Raw genomic sequence first — 24781 nt, forward strand, 5'->3', positions numbered from 1 at the left:
AAAGAGGAAAACTTTCTTAACTTACTCAAAGTATGTGCAAACTATTTCTTCAAAGCTCTGAATTTCCTGAGCCTGACTTTTAAATAAAACCCAGCAAAACAGGAGAAACTGAAAGGACTAGGGAAAGAAAAATCATACAGCATTTATTTTCAGGTTGAATAAGAAATTCCCCACCACCCACACCCATAGTCCTTTCTTCTGAAGCATGAATGTTTGCTGTAACCATTAAAGAAGACAGATGCAAACCCTCTTTCCATAAGCGCTAAATTTTTTATACATTATGCTAATAATAAGCATAAGCTGCAAATATAGAGAAAACTCTTACAAATTTCCTGAAATCACTCATCTAAATACTATGCTGTAGCTAAAACTATGCTATATTAAAGGTCTTGAGGAAGAAAATGTGAGGTACCATTACAAGTATCTTATTTATCTAATTTTTTAAAACACATCAATTTTTAAAAAGAAGCTTTTAAAGCAGTGATCCTACAATATATCTCCTTTGCTCAATGTGATGAGAAGCCAACGGAGTTGTTTTAAAATCAAATGGGGGAAATTCTTTCTTTCACTTTTCCCAGGACTTTTACCCCACTAGAATAAATTGTCATTAGATACAGAATGTTTGTATTGATTAATTCAGGATGCCAACTACTATATGATTCACAGAAGGCAAAAGAAATGCCAATGCTTTCATAACACAAAATGACACATTTTTGAGAACACTATGGCTCCCTCACAACAGCTAGGCAATTTTCTCAGAAACAAAACAAAACAAAACAAAACAAACAAACCAAAAAAGAAAAAAAAACCTTTACACCTGAAGTTGAGCAAATGGACAACTTAAGAGAGCTGTAACGGACTCATTCATAGCTCTTCTTCTGTTAACATTAGGCTAGAATTTACTTAGTAGTTCTTTACTGTTTGAGGAACTTGGTGAAGATTTTGTTTCAACCAAGAATAAACTGAGGTACAAAAGATGTAAAATCTTGCCAAAAAAACAAAAACATCTCTCTTGGGTGTACCACGTATCATGAATATTTTGGGTATGTTGGGATACATAAACAAATGGAGAATTGAAGTAAGTAGTCTTAAAAGTCAAGAAAATAAAAAGCAAAATGTTTTAACATTCATTATTGGAATGTAGATGCTTTGTTTGATTTTGTTGGAACATTTGTTTTGCATTTTATTGGGCTCCTTTATTTGGATAATTGCCTTAATTCATCACTTTACATGTCCAGACAGACAATTAGTTAATAAGTTCATGTTAAGCACCTACTCTGTGTCAGATTTGGAATTATGAGTAAGGATCCCATTTAACTTCAAGATTTGCAAAGGTGTTAACCAATGACATTTCAACAGAAGGAGAGCAAGTATTACTAAAAAGATTGGACAGCCATAGCAATTATCAGGTTTTTTAAATTTTAAAAATAAAGCTCTTATCTCCTAGTGCAAATATCCTTATTCCAAACGCAAATGTATTGAAGAGGGTGGGTGAACAGGTCAGGTTGTGTCCACATGGAAACTTTGTGAACTATTTAAAACTGCAGGCATACTCCTGGAAAGCTGCTATGTCCTGAAGTGTCCACAGACTTCCAATGTAGACTCCTTGAGGAGTTTGTGAGGAGAGGATGCCTTATTGTAATCTCTCCACTGGGTAGTCTAACGTGGCACAAAGAGTATCGTGAGGTTCCTCCTCACCTTCTGAGACGTTGGGGAACCCTGTTGGCTTCTTTGTCAGCCTACAAAAGGAGTCAGCATCAAGGGAAGAAACCAGAAAGATATAGCAGAATACGACCATTTCAGAAGAGACGCACGCTTGGCCCAGGATATTATTCAATTGGCCTTCCTCCAGGTAAGAGAAACGCTGTATGATGGAGAGCAAAGGATCATCAGCCTCTGGTCTCGAATGATGGGAATCACATCACATAAACAGAAATTGTCTTTAAACCTTAAAGTTTCTCCAACACTAGCCTATGTTTTCCTCGATTTTTACTACTTTGGAGATCATCTGTACTGAAGTGTAATAAAAAGGCAATTCAGGAGAACTACTAATTTAAAAGGGGAAAAAGCAAAAGCAAAAAAAAAAAAAAAAAAAAAAAAAAACAGGCCTTGAGAGGGGACATGGCTCTCGGCATCAGGTCACTGAGTGTATTAATTATTTGTCCCCATTACCATGTTATGTCTTAATTACTCTGGTCTGGCTTCCTACCCGGGGTCACTATGTTACAGCTGGTTTTCTGCCCAACCCTAATTAATAAAGCCTCATTTAGTATCCAAGTTTATTGTAATAAACCTCTGCTGAGAGATACAGCAGAAATAAAGAGAAAAAAAAAACCTAGAAATTATCAGAGTTGCTCTAACACTAACCTTGCACGATAAAAGGCCTTAGTTCAGGCCTTCTCTGGGTTACCTTTAACTGGGAAAGGACTTCCATTTGATTTCATTTGAAATTTCTGGCATAATTAAGTACAGTGGTTAGATTCCACCCCAAGGCAGAAAAGGGACAACGGTTCGTAAACACTCCTGAATACATCATTTGGAATCTTTCAAGCGAATTATTCATTTATGCTTTTTGCTTTCAAATTAATATTATTTTGCAAAACAAAAACAATGCTTTCAAATAGCAATATAAAAAAGTAATATACACTCATCAGTTTTCTTTTTCCTGTGGCACTACTTCTCTTAGTTTTTTGACACATCAAATAAATACAAATTATGTGCTAACCTTTTCTAATTTATTACATATAATCTCAGCCAATAAAATTTTGCAAATTAAAAAAACCCACCATCAAAAAATCTCAGCACTATTATGTGTGTCTCTGTCTCTGTCACTCTTTCTCTCTCTCTCACACACACAGACATACACACACAAAACCAATTCTATTTATTAGAATTCACACAGCTCCTGAACAGATAGCTCATCTGCATTTTATCAGGTGTCTCTATAATTAAAGCTTATTGTAAAGTGAGATATTATTGGTATATTTTATTACTTGTCTATGAGAAGCTGAACAAAGTAAGAGGCATAAATGAATTCAGTTTTACAGTACTTTGTTTTAAACAAATGTCACTACCTACACACACATACCTAATTATCAGTTCTTACACATTCTGCCAAATATCAAACCTATAGTTCATAAGCCACACACACGACAGGCGGTAAATATATTCCCCCTAATTTAAAATTTTATTGCAGAATACCCTCTGCACTATGTTAACCTGCACTAAATCACACCCTACACTCTCAGCTTTACCAGTGTTTACCTACTTTTGATTCAAGAGGAAAACAGTCCTAACTCTTGTTTCTACATATCTATAATAATAAAAATTTTAAAAAAAGAATGACTATATACAAGAAAGGAATTCAAAACAATGGGATAAAAGGGTTGACTTTAACTGCAACAGCAAATAACAGATTAATCCAAGACACTGTTTTTTGGTGTGGTTTCTGAAGGTTCTATGTTCTGAATGTCAGGGTTTCTTTGCATATTTTTGTACATTTCAAAGGCTCCCACGGCAGCCATGCAAAAATTAACATAAAGATGAAGGCTCTCGCAGATGACTGGGCAGTTGGTTTGAATGCACGTAGGCTATGATTGTATATATACAATTTTTCTATTCAAGCACATGTAAGTGAAGGCCAGCACATCGTTTTTCCAATGGGGAAATTCACTCAGGGGAGAACTCATAAGAGGAGAGGTCGCTAGTGCGGCCTCATTCTCCCATCTACAGGCAACTGTTTTGCCATCAACCTAAAGGAACAACTTCTCAGAGCTCAGTTTCAGCACAGGCTCAGTTCCACTTAACCCACGATTCTTCACAGGTGCTTTGTTGTCTTCCAGCAGATATCATTTATTATCATGGCAGACAATGGGATGTGGTGAAGATGGACGCGACGGTCATGTCCCATTTGCCAGTGTGAATTATCCTCCGATCCTGTCCTCTATTTGTGGTGGGTTCTGAGTGCCCCATTTTGAAAAAGAGTCTGAAGCCATTAGAACAAAAAGCACTGGAAGGGCTTGGGCTGCTAAAGGCTACATCTGGGCTCAGCAACATGCATACTAATAACATCATTACGGCCGAGTGGTTTGGAGAGCGTGTTTACTTTGTTGTGGTTGCTGTCACCTTCTACAGCTGAATTGTTAATATGTGGTTTTAAATTCAAATAGCACACAGGGCTAATTTTCTTGTATTTGCCCAAAAAATTAGGTTACATAGTTCATCTAATTCTCCCTCCACTTTTTCATGTGTGGGTGGTACTCCTTGTAGAGAGTACTTCTTTTCCATGACATTGAACTTGAACCTGACTGACCTTTCTATAATGAGTGAATTGAAAACATCTCCCTTTGGAATGTGGCTTGTAGATACTGGCTACGCCAGTTTTTCTGCATTTGATGAATTAAAGGGGCAGAGTCCTTTTCACAGACCTAGACCATAGGAGTTATTTAACAGGACAAAAAAGAAAGAGACAGGAAGGAAGGAAAGAAGCAAGGAACCAAGGAATGAAGGAAAAGGGGGAGGAAGGGAGAAAGGAAGAGAGAGAGAAAGAAGAAAAAAAGCTCTTAAAAGCTTTTATAGAGGCACGCCACTTAATTAGAAACCTACCATTAATTTTAACAAAAAGTGATTAGGCAAAGGTTTGGGTTGTCTTGGGTGTGCTGGTCTTCTGCTGGTGGTAGTGTTACCTTCTTTTCCTCCCCCCGACCATTTAAATATTTAAGAAAGAGCCTGCCACTTTAAAGTTCCATGTATTTCTAACAAATACTTAAATGGGAGATTCGGATATTTGTCTCCTTCAACTCAGATTATTATGTCCCTCCTCCTCATTGTTCTTTCTCAAATCAGTCTTCCCCCACCTAAAATCAAAGTTAAATTGAGAGACACCTGGAATCAGAGCTACTGAATAATCAGTTAGTAGATTTCTTCTCTTATGTTTTCATAGCCCACGGATTCATGCTTCTTCATTTTTTTAAGGGGGAAAAATACAGAATTGATGGAAGACAGCTGAAAACAGTCCGCAGCAGCAGAAAGTCCAGCACTACCAGCATCTGATCTTAATCATAATATATCCTCTGTCTGGTTTGTCAAAATCTATCACTCAAGAACACGTTCAATGGACAGTAATTTGAGGTGTGGCTTATTAGATCACACGATCTTATGAATAATAAAAAGTTATGGAAAATTGCATCCAGGCCTGCTATCCAATTTTCAGTGGTGTCACCCACTTTATAGTAAGGCAGCATGTTTATGCATGATTTCTGTTTCATATGTATTGACTAGATCATTTTCTCTGTTGTCCAGAGAATTGATGACACACACTGTATTAAGAATGATGACCTCCACAAAGGGGATAACACTTCCTCTAGATTACACTATTGTCAAAACATATTGAAATTTTCTTTACACATGTTACTGCTGTATTTTTCTGCCTGAAAGACCCTGTTAAAGTGAAATCTTGTTGTATTTTTTTTTTTTTTTTGCTAAATAAGATCCGAGGGACAGGTGTTGAATTTTTCTTCTCTCCTAATACTTTTGTGGAATGACCAATGAAAAATAATAACATCATCCTTCAAAACAATCTCTGTCAGGACTATGTCAACCCTTCAGGGCAATTTTGATAACCTTTTTGAAGGAATTTGCAAGATACAACTTCCTTTTGCATGCTTAAGGATATCACTGTGTAGGAGCCAAGGAACTCCATTATGTATGGATTCTAATATTCTGATGGATAATAGGCAGACGAAGGAAATCCAAATAGCAAAAAGCTTCGATGAAGATTGTTTTCTCTCCCACTTTCCCTGACGGAGTCTCACTGAGGGTGACATTATTCTTCACTGCACCCCCGCAGCACACGTACACCTCCTTTTTAGGAATCTACACAGAGCTCAACTTGCAGTGATGTAACACCACTGCTGATACCATGGGTATGTGAAAATAGTGTGCAATATTACTTTCTCCCTTGCACTGGATGAAAATGCAAATCCACCTTCTGTGAGAGAGTGACCTCTTTGTGGCCAATGACACCGCACAGCACAAGTTGAGATGTCTTTGGAGAGGGAAAAAAAAAAAGAGCAAGACAATTATGGAGCCAAAATAAAACCAGGTTATTAAGCCTAGAAAAGTTTCCATATTATTTTTGAAAATACGAAAGATAGGCAAAAAAAAAGTATTATAAAATTATGGGATCATTTTGAAATAAAGTTGTAAATACACATTAGATGAAACCTCTCATGTTTAAGTGTATTCCCATTCCTTCTCTGGTCATCTTTCCAAAGATTCTTGATATATAGTTGTCCCATGATAGTAGATGATGCAACATAAAGATGAAAGACTGATTGGAAATCGACATCTGAAGTATATGTGTTGTGTAGAAAAAAAAGTAGCATATCAAAGACTGTCAAGAGGCATTAAGAATAGAAAACAGAGATGTGTGAGAGGGAATTTTATGTTTTAATTTAATTTAATTTAATTTACATGACTTTTGTATTGGAGCCCGTTGAACTGACAGGAAATGAAGACAGTGCCTATCTGGCTTGAGATACGTGAAGCTTGTAATTGAAATTAATTATATGTTCTTTACATTTTCCATTTCCCTTTTAAAGTTGGACAGGTGGGAATGCTTTAGCTCTTAGGTTACAGAGTCGAGTTCGAGCTCTGTAAATCCTTTACAGTCAACCCTCAGGCTTCCAGAGACCTCCTCCACCCCCAACCCCCCCAGCCAGCTCTGTTAAAATAAACTGGCCCCATCCCCCAGGTCAGCCTGGCTGGCTGCCCATCCACACATTTATGTCTGCCTTTTGAGTGTTTTCAGAAGACCATTAAATTGTGCCTTGGCAGGCCAGACACCTTCACCTTGCTCTGAGACCAAGGGAGAGAGGGTTATCAAATTCCCTCATCAGACAGTCCAAGCCTGAATTCTTGAGCCTGCAAAGAAGCTATGCAGTTGCACAAAGTAAGATGTTAGGACTTGTAAACATGTCATACAATATTATAATATGCCTGTGGACACAGTTAAGTACAAAGGTTGGGCGGGCCTGGAGATACAAAGGCTGGCTTTTCTGTGGAGCTGTCTTAACGTACATTATTTTTTAGAGACAGCACAATGGGTATTAACTTGCACAAAGAAGCTAACTCCCATTCTTAAACTAGCTGGCCCTACAGTGCTCTTCAAGAGGGCTGAAATTTCAATGGCTATAGAGTGAAAAAAAAAAAAAAAAAAAAAGCACAACACCCTCATCTGATGCTGCATAGTGATGGAAAGCTTTGCTCCCACCAAAAAGGGTTCCCATCCTCGCCCTGGTTCTAAGACTTTGACGCCCTGGGTGCATTCAAAAACCAAGATAATTTGGGTAAAGGAGCAAAAGCTCTGTTTGTTGTTGGCCTACCCTCCAAATCTTTGGGCAAATTGAAATAGACCTGGCTTGTCCTTTTTCTACCAAAAAGTACCCCCTAAATATTATTTTTGTAAGTATTGGAGAGTCCTGTGATTCTAGACTATTATATCTAACCCCTGCCTGTTGCTTAAGGCAGAATTAAGATGGAGTTGTGTGTTGAGTAATAAGATCCACTTGCATCAACCTTATTTCTTGTCTTAGAGATGAGATAGAAATTGATGAATTGGAGGAGGTAGTGCAGTGTTTCCTTCCCTCCCCTCTCAATCCCACCTTCCTTTCTTTTTTCCCTCTCTTCCTTCCTCCCCACCTTACTGACTTCTCTTTCTTCCTTCCTCCCTGACCTACCTTCCTTCCTTCCTTCCTTCTTTTGTCATTAAGCACAGTACCATTTACCTTCTACAAGAAATCTGATGGAATTTAATATACAACATGGTTCCAGACCGGAAGTACAGCTGTGCAGCAGAAAGGGGGCAATGGAGGAGGTGATATTTTATAACACAAAACAGGCAGGACTACTCTGGACAGAGGATAATGCAAACTAGCTTTGCTGGAAATGAGCTGCAAAATACCTTCATTTTCTACTACAGTGAAACCCTGATAAAATCACAACTGTTAAGGTCATACAGTATATCAGGTGGAATCACAGTCTTTAGAACTCCATTATTAATGCAGACAACCTCACAATCAAAGAGGATGAGAGCACAGTTTCCAGATGCCAATGATTTGATCATATCTTATTTGGCTGTTTACATTTAAATAATGTGACTGTATAAATTTAAATAATATGAACAACCAACAGACAGATCCCAGTGAAAAACAGCCCCTTCTCTGAGACCCTGAATGTACACTACACAGCGCCTTACAATCTATTTGAGCAGAGCTCATATTTTTTTAAAAACGGGGAGGGGATAAAAAGAGAGAAATTCATTTCTTCTACCATTATGGAAATAAAAGGACTACCGCTTTAGTTCGTGGCTGGCTGTGCCAAGGAAACATGCAGTTCTCTAACCTCCGGTACAATGTACCCATAAGGTACCAAGCATCAAAGCATATTAAAAGATATTAACTGCATATTTGCTTATGAACAAGATAAAAAGCTGTAGGGCCTCCAGGTTCTCAAGCTGTGAGTGGAACAGCTTTGCAATTTGCCTGCAAAACTGCATTTTGATCTTAATGAATATAAAATGGCTGCCATTAAAAGTAAAACAGATTATTTCGGGTCTTCCAGGGCCCATAGCTCTTTGCTGGCCTTGGAGGGCCACTATGATCTTTCATTAAAATCTCACAGCAGGGCTCCCTCACCAGCAAATCAAGCCTTGCAGTCTAGGAGATTGGCTACATTTAAAAGTAATTTTCAGAAATCTACACAGATTTTCAATTTGGTAATGAAAGCCATAAGAGAATGCAGGCGGCATTTTGTCGAATATTGTTACTGATCCAGCACTCACATTCGTTAGAAATTAAACTGCCCCGTAACTATCACACTGATGGCAGCTTGCCATTTCGGCTGCGTTCTAATCTCCGTTTGTTAATGAGTAGCATGTGCTAATTGTTGTCATCCTTACTGCCGAGCAGTCCTTCCCTAACAAACATATTTTATCTGCTCAGAGGTGGAACCTTACGCTTTGTTACGGAGCAGGTTGGAATGGAGTGTTGAGATTGCAGTTGTGTTGTAAAGGGAGACAGCCCAGCATTGTGAGACAAGGCTCTGAGAGAATATGATTTGAAATTGGGTGCGTTTGTATTATTTGAATCCGTCAGTTTGTTTTTCACTCAAGCCTAAGTTTTCTAAAGTCCTGGAGTCAGCAAAATGTTAATACTTTTGTGTTACTCCCAAGAGCAGTTTGAACAAACCCACAAAATCTGAGCACAACTAAGGCGAAATCAATTGGAATTAAAATGAGGGAGAGGCTTCAGGTAAGAAGGCATGAACATACCAAGGACCTCACCTACTAGCCAGTCAGGGAGGAGAGCACCCCTCACACCTGACGTGGATGTGGGGCTGCCACTGGCTTTCAAAAGAAAGTTTGATTCTTTAACTCCATCATTTAGGTCCTAAAGGCTGGGAGGTGGAGGCCATTGCGTTACCCTCAAGTGGATAGTCCTAAGGGAATAATCATATGGACCCACAATAATGTGGTTCCAAGGAGAGCGGGCACCAGAGAAGAGGAAACACTAATAAATTCAGCATCCTGATGTGTGCTGCAGGCAGACATTTGAAAAAAGAAAAGCATATGAAATAATTATGAATAAAACATTATTAAATAGAAGAAAATGTACATAAATGCATTCTAAGACCAAATGGGTCTTGTTTTTTTTGTTTTTTTGTTTTTTTGCCTTTGCATCTCCTCCTACCTGATATAAGAACTGAGGAAAGTTATTTTTCTGAGATCTGAGAAACAAAAATGTCAGATTATGCTTCCCTATTGGAAAATGCATTCAATAAATTTTCTTTACTTGGCAATTCTCTTTACCTGGCACCTTTAGGGCAAAGCACTTCCCTGCACTAAAATATGACGGGCAACAAGAACTGCTCTCTACGTTCTCTCTGACTGGATATAAATTCTTTCCGCAGGTACAGAAAGAGTCTCCATTTAAAATAACAATTCTCCTTGGCAGAGCACTGGCAGCTACGAGAGAGCATCTATGCAAAAGAGATGTTTATTTTCAGGGGGCCAGAGAAGGCCTCTTGTGGTCCATGTAAGCAAGTCTTTTAGCTTCTCCAAGCATATGAGCGGTTCCTAGGTGCTCCTGGGCTATGTTCCTTTGGTTTCCACAAAGTAAAATCTTAATTGGATGGCAAGTCTGTGATTTTCAGGGAATGACACAGGAGCACCTGCAAAGGTGCCACCGCTAATGTGCTTTAGTTTTTGAGGTGAAAACTCAGGCCAATTCCTTGTCTCTGTGGCCTCAGGAAACCAAAGGGAAATAGATAACAAACAACTTAGTAAGCAGTTTTGAATCTATTCCACCTGTAGTTGCTATTCTAATTGCGGGAAACATTTTTAAATGCCCAAAGTGACATTATAGGAAATTCTGCTGAATCCTCCTGAATTCAGAAAGTTGAGACTTCTTTTATTTCACCTGTCATCAGTTGCTCTAATATTCCTCTAAGAGCTTCCAGGTACATTTTGACAACTGTATATTGTAATGTCTCTTGTATCATTAATTTGCCATGTGCTAAATTGTGGGCAGAGTGAGGGTACATTACCAATTTTGACTCTCAAGTATTAGAATATAACAGCTATTAATATCCCTCTAATTACTAGAGTGGGAAAAAAACTGCACTTTAGGTAATAGAAGTTAATATAATTAGTCTTCAGATAATCAAGTTAAATTTTACTAGTGATATAAAGTCTAATTTTTATTTGTTTTGTTTCAGAAAGATACTTCTATGGAAACAGATATCATCTTTGCCTTATCACTTTTACTTTAGCAATTCTGTTGGGAAATATACATGTGCACATACACACAAACTTACATATATATATTACATGGAGAATTTTATTTAAAAAAAAAAATCACATTAAAGAAGAGCATTGTGGTCATGCCTGTAATCCCAGCACTTTCGGAGGCTGAGGCGGGCGGATCACCTGAGGTCAAGAGTCCGAGACCCAGGCTGACCAACACGGAGAAACCCCGTCTTTACTAAAAATATAAAATTAGCCAGGCATGGTGGCTCATTCCTGTAATCCTGGCTACTCAGGAGGCTGAGACAGGAGAATCGCTTGAACCCAGGAGGTGGAGGTTGCAGTAAGCTGAGATAGCACCATTGCACTCCAGCCTGGGCAACAAGAGCGAAACTCTGTCTCAAAAAAAAAGAGAAAATTCACAGCCTTGTAAAAGGGCATAATAAAAGTTTTCAAATAATATTTTGATTACATAGATGAACTTGTTTTTTTCTTTTTTGCTGCATCCCTACTTTGGAAATTGCAAATAAGACTTTTTTTTTTTTGTTTTCTGTAACAATTAATTTTTAAACTAAATGTCAAGGCTGAAACAAAATATTTGGGGTGGGTATATAGCAATGATTTGCAACTATTCATCCAAAATTCATACTTCTTTTACCATTTCATTATTAAATACAGAGCTCTAATTAAGCTTCAAGGTGTACATAAAATTTGCTTTTAAAAAAACTTTAAAAATATTATAGTCTCTGTTTTTATGAAGTGACATTTTTATTTATCTGTTTTGACAATAAAATATACTAAATTGAACACTAGGTATCATAAGCTTGAAATATAGCATTCTAATATATATATATATATATATATTTACTAATACTTAATGGTTCTTGTACAGTCAGCCCCCACGAGACAAATTTGTTTAATTCCAAAAGTTAACTTGTAAATTTCTTTCAAGTTTGTAATGATTTTTTCCACAGAAACAATACTTAAATAGTAGTTTGGTTCCAAGGCTAGCCCATAAAAACCAAGTCTGTCATCATGTAGCTGAGCTAAAATCCAAACTGCTTTGGCTGTCCTTTGGTTCCAAGAAACAGAAAACCATGAGATACAAGGTGAGTAAAAAGTGAGATGAGTGGATAAGGAACTCATAGAAGGAAGACGTGAAGAGGAGCATCATTTCCTTTTCTCCTGTTCAGAGCTTGAGTTTTCCCTCCTCTATGGGTAAAGAACCCGAGACCCAGGCCTCGACCCAGAAATCCTTGGCCCCCAGGACCCCCAAGCTCTATAGCTCCCTGGTCCAAGTCTACACAAATCCACAAAGTTTTTAGTACTCCAATCAACCACTTCTCATTCATCTTCCCAGCCCTCTAATCATATTCCAATTGATTTAACTAGATGTTAGAAGGATGAGGAGTAAAGAAAAATAAGAGGCAATGAAAACGTCATCTTTCCAGGGAGGCACTTCTTTGGTTTTAAAAAAGGCAGTTCAGTAATTAAATGCGTGGTCTGTACAACATGCATATCTAACCCATGCAGAACACTGGTTAGTGGCAGCATTACTAGGGACCAACCATCATCACCACCACCACCACACACAATCCTGCAGCAGGAGTCTAACTATAACAAGGAACAGCAAATCCCTTATAAGGGAAGCTGAGACGGGAGCAATGTATGTTGATGTCTGGGAGTTAGGACCAGAGACGACACTACTGAATTTTCTGTGACATTTGTCCGGCTGCCTGAGGCCCTCAATACTGTGCATGCTGCAAATGCAGAGAGCCTTCTATCTTGAGCAGAAGGTAAATACACTTGATGAGTGTCATTCTATGGTTTCAGCTTATTAGTAGGGATGAAGGGATCGTAATGACATTAAAAAAAATAGAACCCAACTAGAAATGTAGAAGAAAAAAACGTTGCTGCAGAACCAGAGAAAATTTGAATCTGGTATCAAGAAGGTTAAAAGACATTTTAGACTGGTGGGGTAATGTACTCTATATCATCTACTTCCATGGATGCTGACTAGTGAATTCCTATAAGGGCATTGACAACCTCTCTTTCGTCCCATACAGGAGAAAAAGAATTTTCAGGATAGTCACATTAGAACAGTTTTATCATCTTCTCCAAGAGGCAGAAGAGAGAGGGTGTGGTTGGCTCCCTGCCAAGGCATTCATGAATTCATATTTCGATGTTATGAGACTAAAGCGAATGAACGAATTTCCTGGGATAAAATATGTGGAAAGATTCCACTGTCTTCTGTGATTATAGGTGATAATCAGTGCTGTCTTTAGGAGACATAGTCACTGTCCTTCTAGAGGCATGAAGACAAAGGAGGAAGCTGAAGGGCACAAGCATAGAGGTGGTAGAACTATGATATCTGCTGCCAAGTTTAGCTGAGAACACAAGGAGGCTTTGGGAAATATGTAGGTGGTACAAAAGAGAATCTGCTTTTCCACAACATGGTTCTTGATAGTAGAAAGAGTGTCTTCTGCAAACGGAGAATTGGCTCTTTGAAGAGTGGCAGCAATGCTTGGGGCCAAAAATACCAAGGCCAAGCAAACTATACTTAAACTTCAAGCCAAAAAGGCGCAAAATCTAAACAATTCTTTCGAATCCAGCATTAGACTATACCATTAGGTATTATTTGGAGAATATCAAATTGTAAATAAGTTGGCCAGGATTTTGCAGAAGAAAACACAAGGAAGATGAGCAGGAAAGGACCAATGTGTTTGTCCTGTATGTTCACATATAACAATTATCAGAGTGAGAATAATACAATGGGCCAGGCGCAGTGGCTCACTTCTCTAATCCCAGCACTTTGGGAGGCCGAGGCAGGCGGATCACTTGAGGTCAGGAGTTTGAGAACAGCCTGACCAACATGGAGAAACCCTGACTCTACTAAAAATACAAAATTAGCCAGGCATGGTGGTGCATGCCTGTAATCCCAGCTACTTGGGAGGCTGAGGCAGAAGAATCACTTGAACCGGGAAGTGGAGGTTGTGGTGAGCCAAGATCGTGCCACTGCACTCCAGCCTGGGCAAGAGGAGGGAAACTCCATCTCACAAAAAGAGAATAATACAATGAATGTGTAACTTTAATACAAAAAGCTAAATAAGATCATTGACTTATAGAGAGTCTTTGTCAGGTGTGGCCTCATCCCTGGTAGTGCTTCCCAATCATATGTGATCCTTCCTGGTTTCCTTATTTCCAATCTGTTATAGACCAGGACTTTGGTACAATGCAAGAAGACTAAATTACTAGAAAAAGAATATAAAAAGATATACCATACTGAATCTTCAGTTTTTATTATTAGATTTAACGTACAGATTATTTTTGTCAATTGCTTTAAAAATTCCTACATGCTCACTCTCCATTTCTGCACTTATATTTCTGCAAACCAATCATAAACAGCTCACAGACATACACTGCTCTATGAGTAACATTTCAGATGGCCCTAAAAGAGTTTATCACAAGGATGTGGCTTTAGTACTCTATATCCAGGAAGAATGGATACGAACGGCCCCAATGAGGGCATATGCTAGAATACATGTACGTTAGGTTAAAAGGAGAGTAAAGCTAAAGTGGTATTGTTTCAGAAAAGGAATGACTACCCTCCCCAGGCCTTTCTAATGCAAATTACAAAAGTAGTACAGAGGGATGTTAAATGATTGACAGGAAACTTTTCTCCTAAACATCTGCCAGAAGTCTCTTTCAAATGAAGACCCTCTGATAAGTTCTTGACCTACCTTCTGCCACTTGCATTCCTTTAGAAAGCTGAGAGATCAATTTGGAGAATTTTTACATGAATTTAATTTTGAACGAGGAGTGAGATTTGGTTAGTGAATTAAAAGTGATGAGCAACTTGGAAGGAAATGACATGTCATCTTAGAGTTTGTTATTTTCACAGGAAACTAATTCTGGACAGAGGCAGTTATCCTAGAGTTTAGAAAAACAGTCATCAAAATAGAGAAAATGGAGAGATGATTTCATGACTAAATAATTTTAAAGGGAAAATAAGACTATTTTTAAAATTCAGACAAAATAATCACAGATTATGCCAAAAAGACATAACATGAAAGGGACATTCTTTTCCTCTTTTTAAAGCTACTGAATGCAGACTATAAAAGAACATATATCCAAAATGGAAGGGTGAAAACATGATGGGTAACGAATATAAAAAAGTGCCATAAGAATATTGTCAGGAGGGTTAAAGCTTGACTTTAGGCTGAAAAACTGCCAAGGACAACAGAAAGCTATTTTAAGCTCTGTTTGTGAAGAACAACAAAGGGATAGGTACATTGATTGGGGCACACAGCAAAATGTTAACAGATGTCACAGAGAAAACAGAACTATTCAACTCCTATTTTGATTCTATGGTCTCTATCAGGAAGAATGATCTTCAAACCTGAGAGGGCAGAGCAAACAGAGTTAAGAGTGAACTGAGGCTCAAGATAAGTCAAGACATACTAAAGTATAACCTAGCTGCTTCAGATGAGTTCAAGGCTCCAGGCCAGACAAATCATATCTCAGGTTACTGAAAGAACTGAAAAAACGGTCCAGATGGGATTGTGGAAACCCTCCCCAAAATTTTTTAGAATCACAGTCTAATTATGGTTGATCAGGGATTAGTGTGGGGTATAGAAAGAAAAGCTTTCGATTTTCAAAAATCAAACAACTATCTAGAACATATCCCTAGCAAAATTCTGGATGGATTATGACAAGCATGGGTTGTTTGTGCTCAGAGAAAGAAGTGGCAATCACCTTAAGTGAACAAAGGTCTACTCAGGACTACACCAATTTCTCTCTCCTTCCCATCTCTCCTAACGTCACTCCCTTACTTCATTTCTTTCTTTTTTTTTTCCTTTTGCTCCCTTTCTGTTTTATAGAATGACTAGCCAAATAGTTGGGAGAATGGCTCTCAGTTTCATGAAGATATTTAATACATTATTGCATAACATATTGGTGGACGAAAAAAAAAAAGGCTTATGTAATTAGGGTGACTCAAACTTGGTTAAATAAATGTTCCCAAAGAACACCTGTTAATTAATTGGGGGCAATCTGGAGAGTTCCCTAGTGTTTTGTGCCCTTTCAACTTTATTTTACTCCTTTGTTCTTTTCTTTGTTCTTTCTCTTTTTGTACATAGCTTTACTCCAGGACTTGCATATTCCAACAGTGTATATGCTCTAGTGTTTGTCTCAGTTAGACTCCACAAATAAGTATCTGGTGCCTACTCTGTATGAATCAGATGGGCCCTGGCAATGTGAGCTGCATTAGATCCAATATTTTCCTTTAAGTAACTCATAGTTTAATGGGGGAAAACAAAGTAAATAACAGAGCAAGTCAACAGATACAATACAATGTAATAATGACAAAAAAAGACATAAGCATTTGTTTGTGCCACAACCTTTTTTTTCCTAAGCATTATGCTAAGGGCTCTACATATTTCATCAAATCCTCTCAGAAACAGTATGAGAGAACTTTGATTATCCCAGGGGTATTGGTGAAGAAGACCAGGGCTCAGAGAGAACAGTTAAGGCCCAGATCAAACCAGAATTATGATAGGGAGTAAGAATTCAAAGTCAGGTCTGTTGTGTTCCCAAGTCTATGTGCTATCATACCCCTGTACAAAAGTAACTGAGTAAAGATGAGGGTAGGCCAGTGTCTAGCAGTGGGTGGGGTGCCCTGATTATCTGGAGATGGAATGCCATCCCAGGAACATTACTAGAAAAGGTGAAGAAGCCTAGCTTGCCAAAGACATAGGTGCTAACTACTGAGGTTGTCAGAGCGTTGAGAAACTTCAGGCAGAAAGACTGACCTGTGCAAAAACGAAGAGGCTTGAGAGGATGGCAGTGCATATGGCTGGGTATGGCACATGTGCCAATGTCTAGAGGGCTTGGAAGGAGTCAGGTAATAGCAAAACTTAAAGCCAAATGGAGAGGTAACAGCAGACACACATTCTCTCTCTCTTTCTCTCATACACACACACAGTGTAGACATTTTATGAAGAATATGTATTATTAAAAATTATTAATAACAAAATGTGAAGTTCTAGTGCTTCGAGTTCCTTTGCTACTTATTTTTCATATGTATTATTACCTGACTTATTTCCAACTTTCGATGTTCTCTTTCTACTTTAATTTTTCCTCTATACATTCAACAGATGTGCTTCACCTTATGGATGAAATGAATTTCTGTAAAGTTGTGTGATCTTTTCTTCAGTAAATGAAATATTACATTAAAGATACTAGGGAAGTTCCCTTTTAAAGGAACCTTATGCCAAATTGCTTTGTAAAGCAAATAATGACCCTATAACCAATCTTTCTCTAAATCTAGATTTCCATATATCAGGTTTGACTAAAAAAAGATACATCTGTACTTTATTTTTACATCCGTCTGCTAGCTGTACTGTAACATAATTGTATGCCAATTTGAAATACCATAATTTTTACACTTTTTCAGTTCTCACAATGCAATCTTACAAAATGTATTATTTTCCATATCATACTCATTGCTTTCTTTTCCTTAGTAGAACCTTAGACTTGTTTTTTCCCCGCTGAGGTTGCAGAGGTTGGCAGAAAGCTACACAGTCGTAGACATCCCATATAGAGCAATTGTAATGTGCTGTGTCTGGTGTGAAGTACTTTATATGCATTCTTGCATTTAATTTTTAAAACAGACTTCTGAGATATGAACAATTATCTTGACCATTTTACATGTTAGAAAACTGAGGCTCAGGCCGGGAGCAGTGGCTCATGCCTGTAATCCTAGCACTTTGGGAGGCTGAGGTGGGCGGATCACCTGAGGTTGGGAGTTTGAGACCAGCCTGACCCACACAGACAAACCCCAACTCTACTAAAAATACAGAATTAGCCGAGCTTGGTGGCGCATGCCTATAATCCCAGCTACTTGGGAAGGCTGAGAAGGTTCAAGCAGGAGAATCGCTTGAGCCTGGGAGGTGGAGGTTGCGATGAGCCGAGATCATGCCATTGCACTCCACCCTGGGCAACAAGAGTGAAACTCCATCTCAAAAAAAAAAAAAAAGAAAAAAAGAAAACTGAGGCTCAGAGAAGTTGAACTTCTACAGGTGTTCAAGCTGTACTCCAATTCACATCAGTTGACTAATTTTTTCCAGCTTTACTGAGGTATAATTGACAAATAAAAATGGTATACACTTAAGACACACAATATGATGTTTTGATATATGTGTGCATTGTAAAATGATTACCACAAACAGGCTAATTAATATATTCATCACCTTGTATGGTTACTTTTGTTTGTGTGTGGTGAGAACATATACCCATGCACACACACATACATACACACATCACATTTTCTTTATCTGTTCATCTGTCCATGGATACTTAGGTTTCCATACCTTGGCTATTTTGAGTAATGCTGCAGTGAACATGGAAGTTCAGATATCTCTTAGGGATGCTGATTTCATTTCCTTTGGATATAAACCCAGAAGTGAGATTGCTTGATCATACATAGAGTTGTGTTTCTTGTAACGTCTGTTTCAATTTACCTTCCTACCAACAGTGTGAAACTGTTTCCTTTACTCCATTTCCCCGCCAACACTTGTTATCTTTTATCTTTTTGATCATCACCATTCTAACAAGTATGAAATATCTCACTGTGGTGTAGAGTTGCATTTTCCTGATGATGAGTGATGTCAGACATTTTTTATTTTGAGACGGAGTCTCGCTCTGTCACCCAGGCTGGAGTGCAGTGGCACGATCTCGGCTCACTGCAACCTCTGCCTCCTGGGTTCAAGCGATTCTCCTGCCTCAGCCTCCCGAGTAGCTGAAACTACAGGCGTGCGCCACCATGACCAGCTAATTTTTGTATTTTTAGTAGAGACGGGGTTTCACCATGTTGGCCAGGATGGTCTCGATCTCTTGACTTCGTGATCCACCCACCTCGGACTCCCAAAATGCTGAGATTGCAAGCATGAGCCACCGCACCTGGCCTGAACATTTTTTTATATATCTGTAGGCCATTTGTATGTCTTCTTTTGAGAAATGTCTGTTCAGGTCCTTTGCCCATTTTTAAATTAGGGTATTTGTTTTCTTGCCACTGGGTTGAGTTTTTTAAATATTTTGGATATTGAGGCCTGGCATGGTGGCTCATGCCTGTATTCCTAGCACTGTGGGAGGCCAAGACAGGAGAACTGCTTGAGGCCAGGAGTTTGAGAACAGCCTGGGCAACACAGGGAGGCCCAATCTCCACAAAAAAATAAAAATAAATTAGCCAAGTGTGGTGGCATGCAGCCGTAGCCCCCAGCTACTCAGAAGGCTGAGATGGGAGTACCATTTGAGCCCAGGAGTTCGAGGTTGCAGCGAGATATTATGGCACCACTGCACTCCAGCCTGAGCAACAGAGCAAGACCATGTCTCTAAATACAACCATACATACAAATATATTTGAGACGTTGGCCCCTTATCAGACGTATGGTTTACAAATAGCTTCTCTCCTTGTCTCTTCACTCTGTTGATTATTTTTTATTTTTGCTGTGCTGAAAATCTTCAGTTTGATTCAATCCCACTTATCTACTTTTGCTTTCTTGTTTTTGGGGTCATATCCAAAAACTCATTGCCCAGACCAATGTCAAAAACTTTCTTCCCACGTCTTCTTCTAGAGGTTTTTAAGTTTCAGGTCTTATACTTAAGTCTGTAATCTATTTTGAGTTGATTTTTGTATATGGTGTTACACAAGGGTCTAATTTCATTCTACTGCATGTGGATATTCAGTTTTTCTAACACCGTTTATTAAAGTCTATCCTTTCCCCATCGTGTGCCCTTGTTGTCAGCCTAACTTTAGATCCAAACAGTAACTATTATTCTATGTACCCTCTTATTATTGATAGAATGAACATTAAGAAAAATTGTGTTCTCACAAAAAGTGACAAAACTTTTGGTGGAAGTGGGTGGTGAAAATAACATTTTCATGAGAGTCAAACTAGATTCTAATAATCTTTCTGCTATCAGTTGCCAGGACAAGACAGTTGCTCAGGCCTCAGGTTTTTCATCTCTAAAATGTAATGACTAAGGCCTCCTTTGACAAAAACACTAAAGTTCTAAGGTCCTGGTAAGATGAGACAATGCACATACTGGATGCACTTTTAAAATTTAACGTATTTTTATTACTAGAAAGTTAAGTCCAGATTAACAACATTTGTATCACAAGGAAACCCTTTCACTGGCTGACTGAAAATTGAACAATTTTAAAAGAGAAAATGGACAGAACAATTAATTCTGCCTTTGTGGCTGCTATAGATCAGGCTGCTATAAATCCACAAATAGCATTGTTATAAAACCAAGGACTTTTTATTTTATCCATGAAAAAATAAAGTAATACAGTTACAATCTAGGATCTAAGAGGGCAGATTCAGACTTTCCCTGATCTGGCCAGACCACTGGTTTTGAAAAAGTATGAAGAGTTTCCAAGATGAAGTCCTGACCCCACCCCTGTCCATTGACTAAGTCAGACACCACTCACAACATACACTTTGTCCTCAATACATCAGATCACAGGCCTTCTCAACTTTGTGAGAAAGAGCTTCCGATTACCTCTCTTTGGCCTCTTTTCTTTTATGATCAAGGTGTCTTATAAACAGCTGCAATAAAAATGATTTTTTTCATAAGCGTCTTCTCAATAACGTGTGTGAAAAAGCAGAGAGGCTAAAAGATACGTGACATTCACAGATTTTGCCCCTGAAGCCACAAAATCCACACGAGCAATTTCTTCATTTGACCAAAATGAATGGTCATCACAAAAACAAATGTAACTTTGGTATCCCTGATTTGGCTGAGACAGCTTAAGGGCTCAAACTTAATAGACTTTTTCTGACCGATTAGGATCTCAGCGCGGGCTGCATCATCCTGTCAGGGCCGATAGCCAAGTCCAAACCACAGGCACAAAGCTGCCCTTGATCCATGACCTTAGCAGACAAAATAACAGGCTGCTGAATGTCATCAGACTCTCAAGGAAAGAACTTTGAATACATCATGCACTTTGCTTGGTGGTCTTTTACGGAAGACCATTAAGAATAGGTTGATGCTTAAATAAAATGCCTAAGAGTAAAAGCACATTTCTATATTCCAAAGGCCCAAGAAAAGCTGTGTCTAAGAACAGATTAACTACTATCAGATGATATTACGACTGGATTAATGATGTTTCACATTTGCTATACTTATAAAAGAGAGAGGGGAAAAAAGAATAAAAATCTTTTAAGGAGCAGATAAGTGATTTCTATAAACCTTAAAAGCTAAAAGAAAACTCATTTTTAAAAAGACAGTGGTTATAATAGTGTATTTATTCTAAATCCTTAATTCGGGTATTTTTTTCCCTTAAAAACAGCCCTACATTTCAAGTAAATTTCTGTTAACATAGTCTGTGAAGCGTGAGAAGAGTGTGTGTACATTGTGTGTGTGTGTGTGAAAGAGACAGAGAGAGAGAGTGCGAGAGAGAGAGAAGAGAGGTGGTTTCTTGTCTCAATGTTTTATATTCTACCAGGTATTTTAAACCATTCTTATTTTAGACAATTGTTTTTGTAATAGATATACAAAAGGTGATCATTTTATTTTATTGCTAGACACTGCTGACTGAAATATTTCTTCAGATGAAAGTAATTACTATGACTATATTACTTTTCTAACCTGTTCTGTGTATTGTTTCCAAGGTATTCATAGTATAAAATTCTGTTACCATGTTTAAAAAAAAGTCATATGATGCTGTGCTCTGGCCTTACCTACATAAAGACATACGATTATTACACTGGTTTTTTGTTTGTTTGTTTTTTGTTTTTTACTGAATGTATCTACATGCACAGAGGTTGCAGGAACACTCTAACTTTGGGTAGAAATATAAAGGTAAGAAATATTGAATAATGCAATAGCCAACATCAGTATTATATGCAAGGAAATGAAACAAATCATTTTATGTCAATAATAATAAATAAAAGCAACCCATATAATATTCTAAAAAGGAAGGAAGGATAGAAAAAAGGAAAGAAAGATAGAGAAAAGCAAGAAAAGGAGAAAATAAGCAAAGAAGAAGGAACAGACAGAGAGAAGAAAGAGGGAGAGATAAAGAGGAATCAACAAACCACAGTTGATAGTAATAAATTCCACTTCAATAAATTTTTGTCAGGCCTTCCGTATGACTAATATTTACATATTTGAAATAATGTGTTACCTACCTATACTCTAGAATTCACTCATGCAGATAGAACTGCACTGTATTTAAAGCTTTTATTTGGAAATATGATCAAAGAAAAACATTACTAAAAAATAATGTGCTAGCTTTCTGTTTTGACCAACTATTTAATCATCTGGCAAATGCTATAGAAGGTTTCATGTCCTAAAGTTGCAACCAGACAGAATAGCATCATTAGATCCAGAAGCACAAACTACAGCAGTAGGGCATGTGAGGTAATGGTAGTTGAGTTTCAAAATTGAGAAGAGAGATCTTCCTTTTCCCTTGATTTTTCTTCACGTACTGAAGTTTTCCTATCCTGCCACCTGCCACCCCATGATCCCACCCTGTGTCCATGAGGGTTTGAGTGTGTGTGTGTGTGTGTGTGTGTGTGTGTGTGTGTGTTTGAGAAAGTCATCCAGTTCTCCATAGGGATTTGGTATTGATCCTAGAAGAAGGTAGGAGACAGCAAATGTCAGCTTCCAAGTTCAGAGAAAAGCCATGCTTTCAAAGGCACATATCAGACATTGGCGGACCTGACCTGAACTTCTCTCATGACCTCCACTGGACCAGGTTCTCACCTCTCAGGAGACAGACAGAAGCTTACTACAAATTTTATGGGGTGTGATAGCACCTGAGAGTCACAGTATGTTCTGATTTTTTCCTTTTTTATCTTTCCACTTTTTAATTTTACTTAATTGAAAGCACAGACAATGTTGTCCTGGGTCAAATTCCTCAAAAGGTCTGGCTTGTTGGAGTCTTGCCAATGTTACTGCCAAGAATTCTAAGAGCTGTATTTGCCGCTGGAAAAAAATGAAGATGTTAATCCACAAAGCAACTAATGGACACTCCAGTTCAGTCATTCGAAAGTCCTCAGTGCTCCCAGGGTGTGCGCCATATCCCCCAAATCCTAAAACCATGCTGGCAACTGATGGACGTGCATGGAATGCTCCTTCCCAACCCTCAGTCTTATAAGAAACAATGTTTAGTAGGTAATTCTAGCACACCAGGCTCCAGCATTTTATGAAATCTGCTTGCTTCTACATCAAAACCATAAAAAGTGAACAACTTCACAATTGCTTCAATTTGTAAGAATTAAGATGCTAATTCACCTCAATCTAAAATAAGCCTTCTTCAAATCTGGTCACTCTCACTGCTACATAACTCCTGCTAGTTGCAGAGTTCTGCACAGCTGCAGCCAGAAATGTGTTTGTTTATGTTCTTATGAGAGATTGGAGTTTGGGGCTTGAAAGGGGGATCTGGGCAGAGTAAGCAGCAGTGAGGCTCTCTTTGAAGCTTCAGGAATAGACAGAGCCTGTGAAAGAGTGTGAAGAGACAGGAGCCAACGGCTCAGGTTGAACCCATGGCATATCCTCTCCAGGCAGGAAGAAGGAGGAGGGATAAATGTGAAGCAGAAGTGGCAGCTTAGCAGAAGCACCTCATGTCTCAGAGGCTAAAGGTTGCCCTAAGGCTCCAGTATGGCAGTGCAGACAGGTCAAAGGCATGGCCTGGAAAAGTGATCACTGGCCACTGGGACTAAGGCAAGGTCAGCTTCAGCAGCATGGCAGGCACAGAGCTGAGTGCAAGAAGGTTAGGGATAAAGTGAATGTGAGAGTACAGGAGTGATATATCACTTTGAGATGTTGGGAAGTGAAAAGAGAAGAGTAAATATTCCCCAGAAGAGGCAGCAGGGTCAAGCAAGGGGCATGATTTAAAGTGCAAATCATTTGTACAGAAACACATTAAAAATCTATTTGTAGCCAGAATGGGCTTCATATAAAGTGAAAAATAGTTGCATAACTAAACATTAAATATTTTAAAACACCTATAAGTCATAAAGTATTATGACATGAATGTGATGGGAAAATTTAGTGAAGCCAACGATGCTGCTTTTGAAGTTTCTGTACTTCTCTCATTTATCCTTCCAAGGTCCTAGGAAGCTCTACTGTTATTTCTATTTTACAGATGAGGATAAACAATCTGCTCCGGAGTACAATTAGTTAGTGGTGGAGGTGGGGCCTGTGTCTTCTGAAGGTTGCTGGTCCCCCTTTTTCCTTCTATAGAATTCTTCGGTAGAAGAAAGAATGACTGAAACTTGCTTTTGTATCAGTAAGTTTTTTATCAAAACAGATGATGTTTTATGTAAACAGATTTTTCTATGAATAAAGCCACAATTGTACATCTTAGCTTTATCTGAAGTGTTAAACTACCACCAGCAAGCTCAGAATTACTTCTCCTTATTCCATCTGCAAAATTTGTGCCATTCCCCTATCTATCCAACACGAACAAAAGCAGGAAAGAAAGAGTATACCTATTGCCTACTCCAATGTTTATCTTCTATGTGACATACATAAAGACAATTAATTTTCAAAGATATCAGTCTTTCCTACACATCTTAAGATTGACATACACATTTCAGGTCTGCTAGAATAATTATATCAACTTTTTTTGTGCCAAAAACGTAAGATTTTTATAAAGGATAATTAAGCAAGCTAATCTAGCAATAAGTGGAATACACAATAAGAATATGTACTAAAATATCTGCTTTGTGCAATACAGAACTGGTGTTTCAGGGGATTAACAATTATGATTGCCCGTCCTCTTCTGATTCTATAATACTCCACACAATCTTTTTAAAATTACTTTATTAACCTTTCCTCCTAGCACTGAAGTGCCCGATTATAGATAATATTTCAAAATCATCTGAGGTGTAAGTGTGTTTGATTTGCTCGGTAATTATTTGTCTACTTTATTACATTGGCCAAGCACACAAGTTCCTTTGACCA

This window comes from Hylobates moloch, unplaced genomic scaffold (genome assembly GCF_009828535.3).
Source record: "Hylobates moloch isolate HMO894 unplaced genomic scaffold, HMol_V3 SCAFFOLD_15, whole genome shotgun sequence".
Lineage (NCBI taxonomy): Eukaryota > Metazoa > Chordata > Mammalia > Primates > Hylobatidae > Hylobates > Hylobates moloch.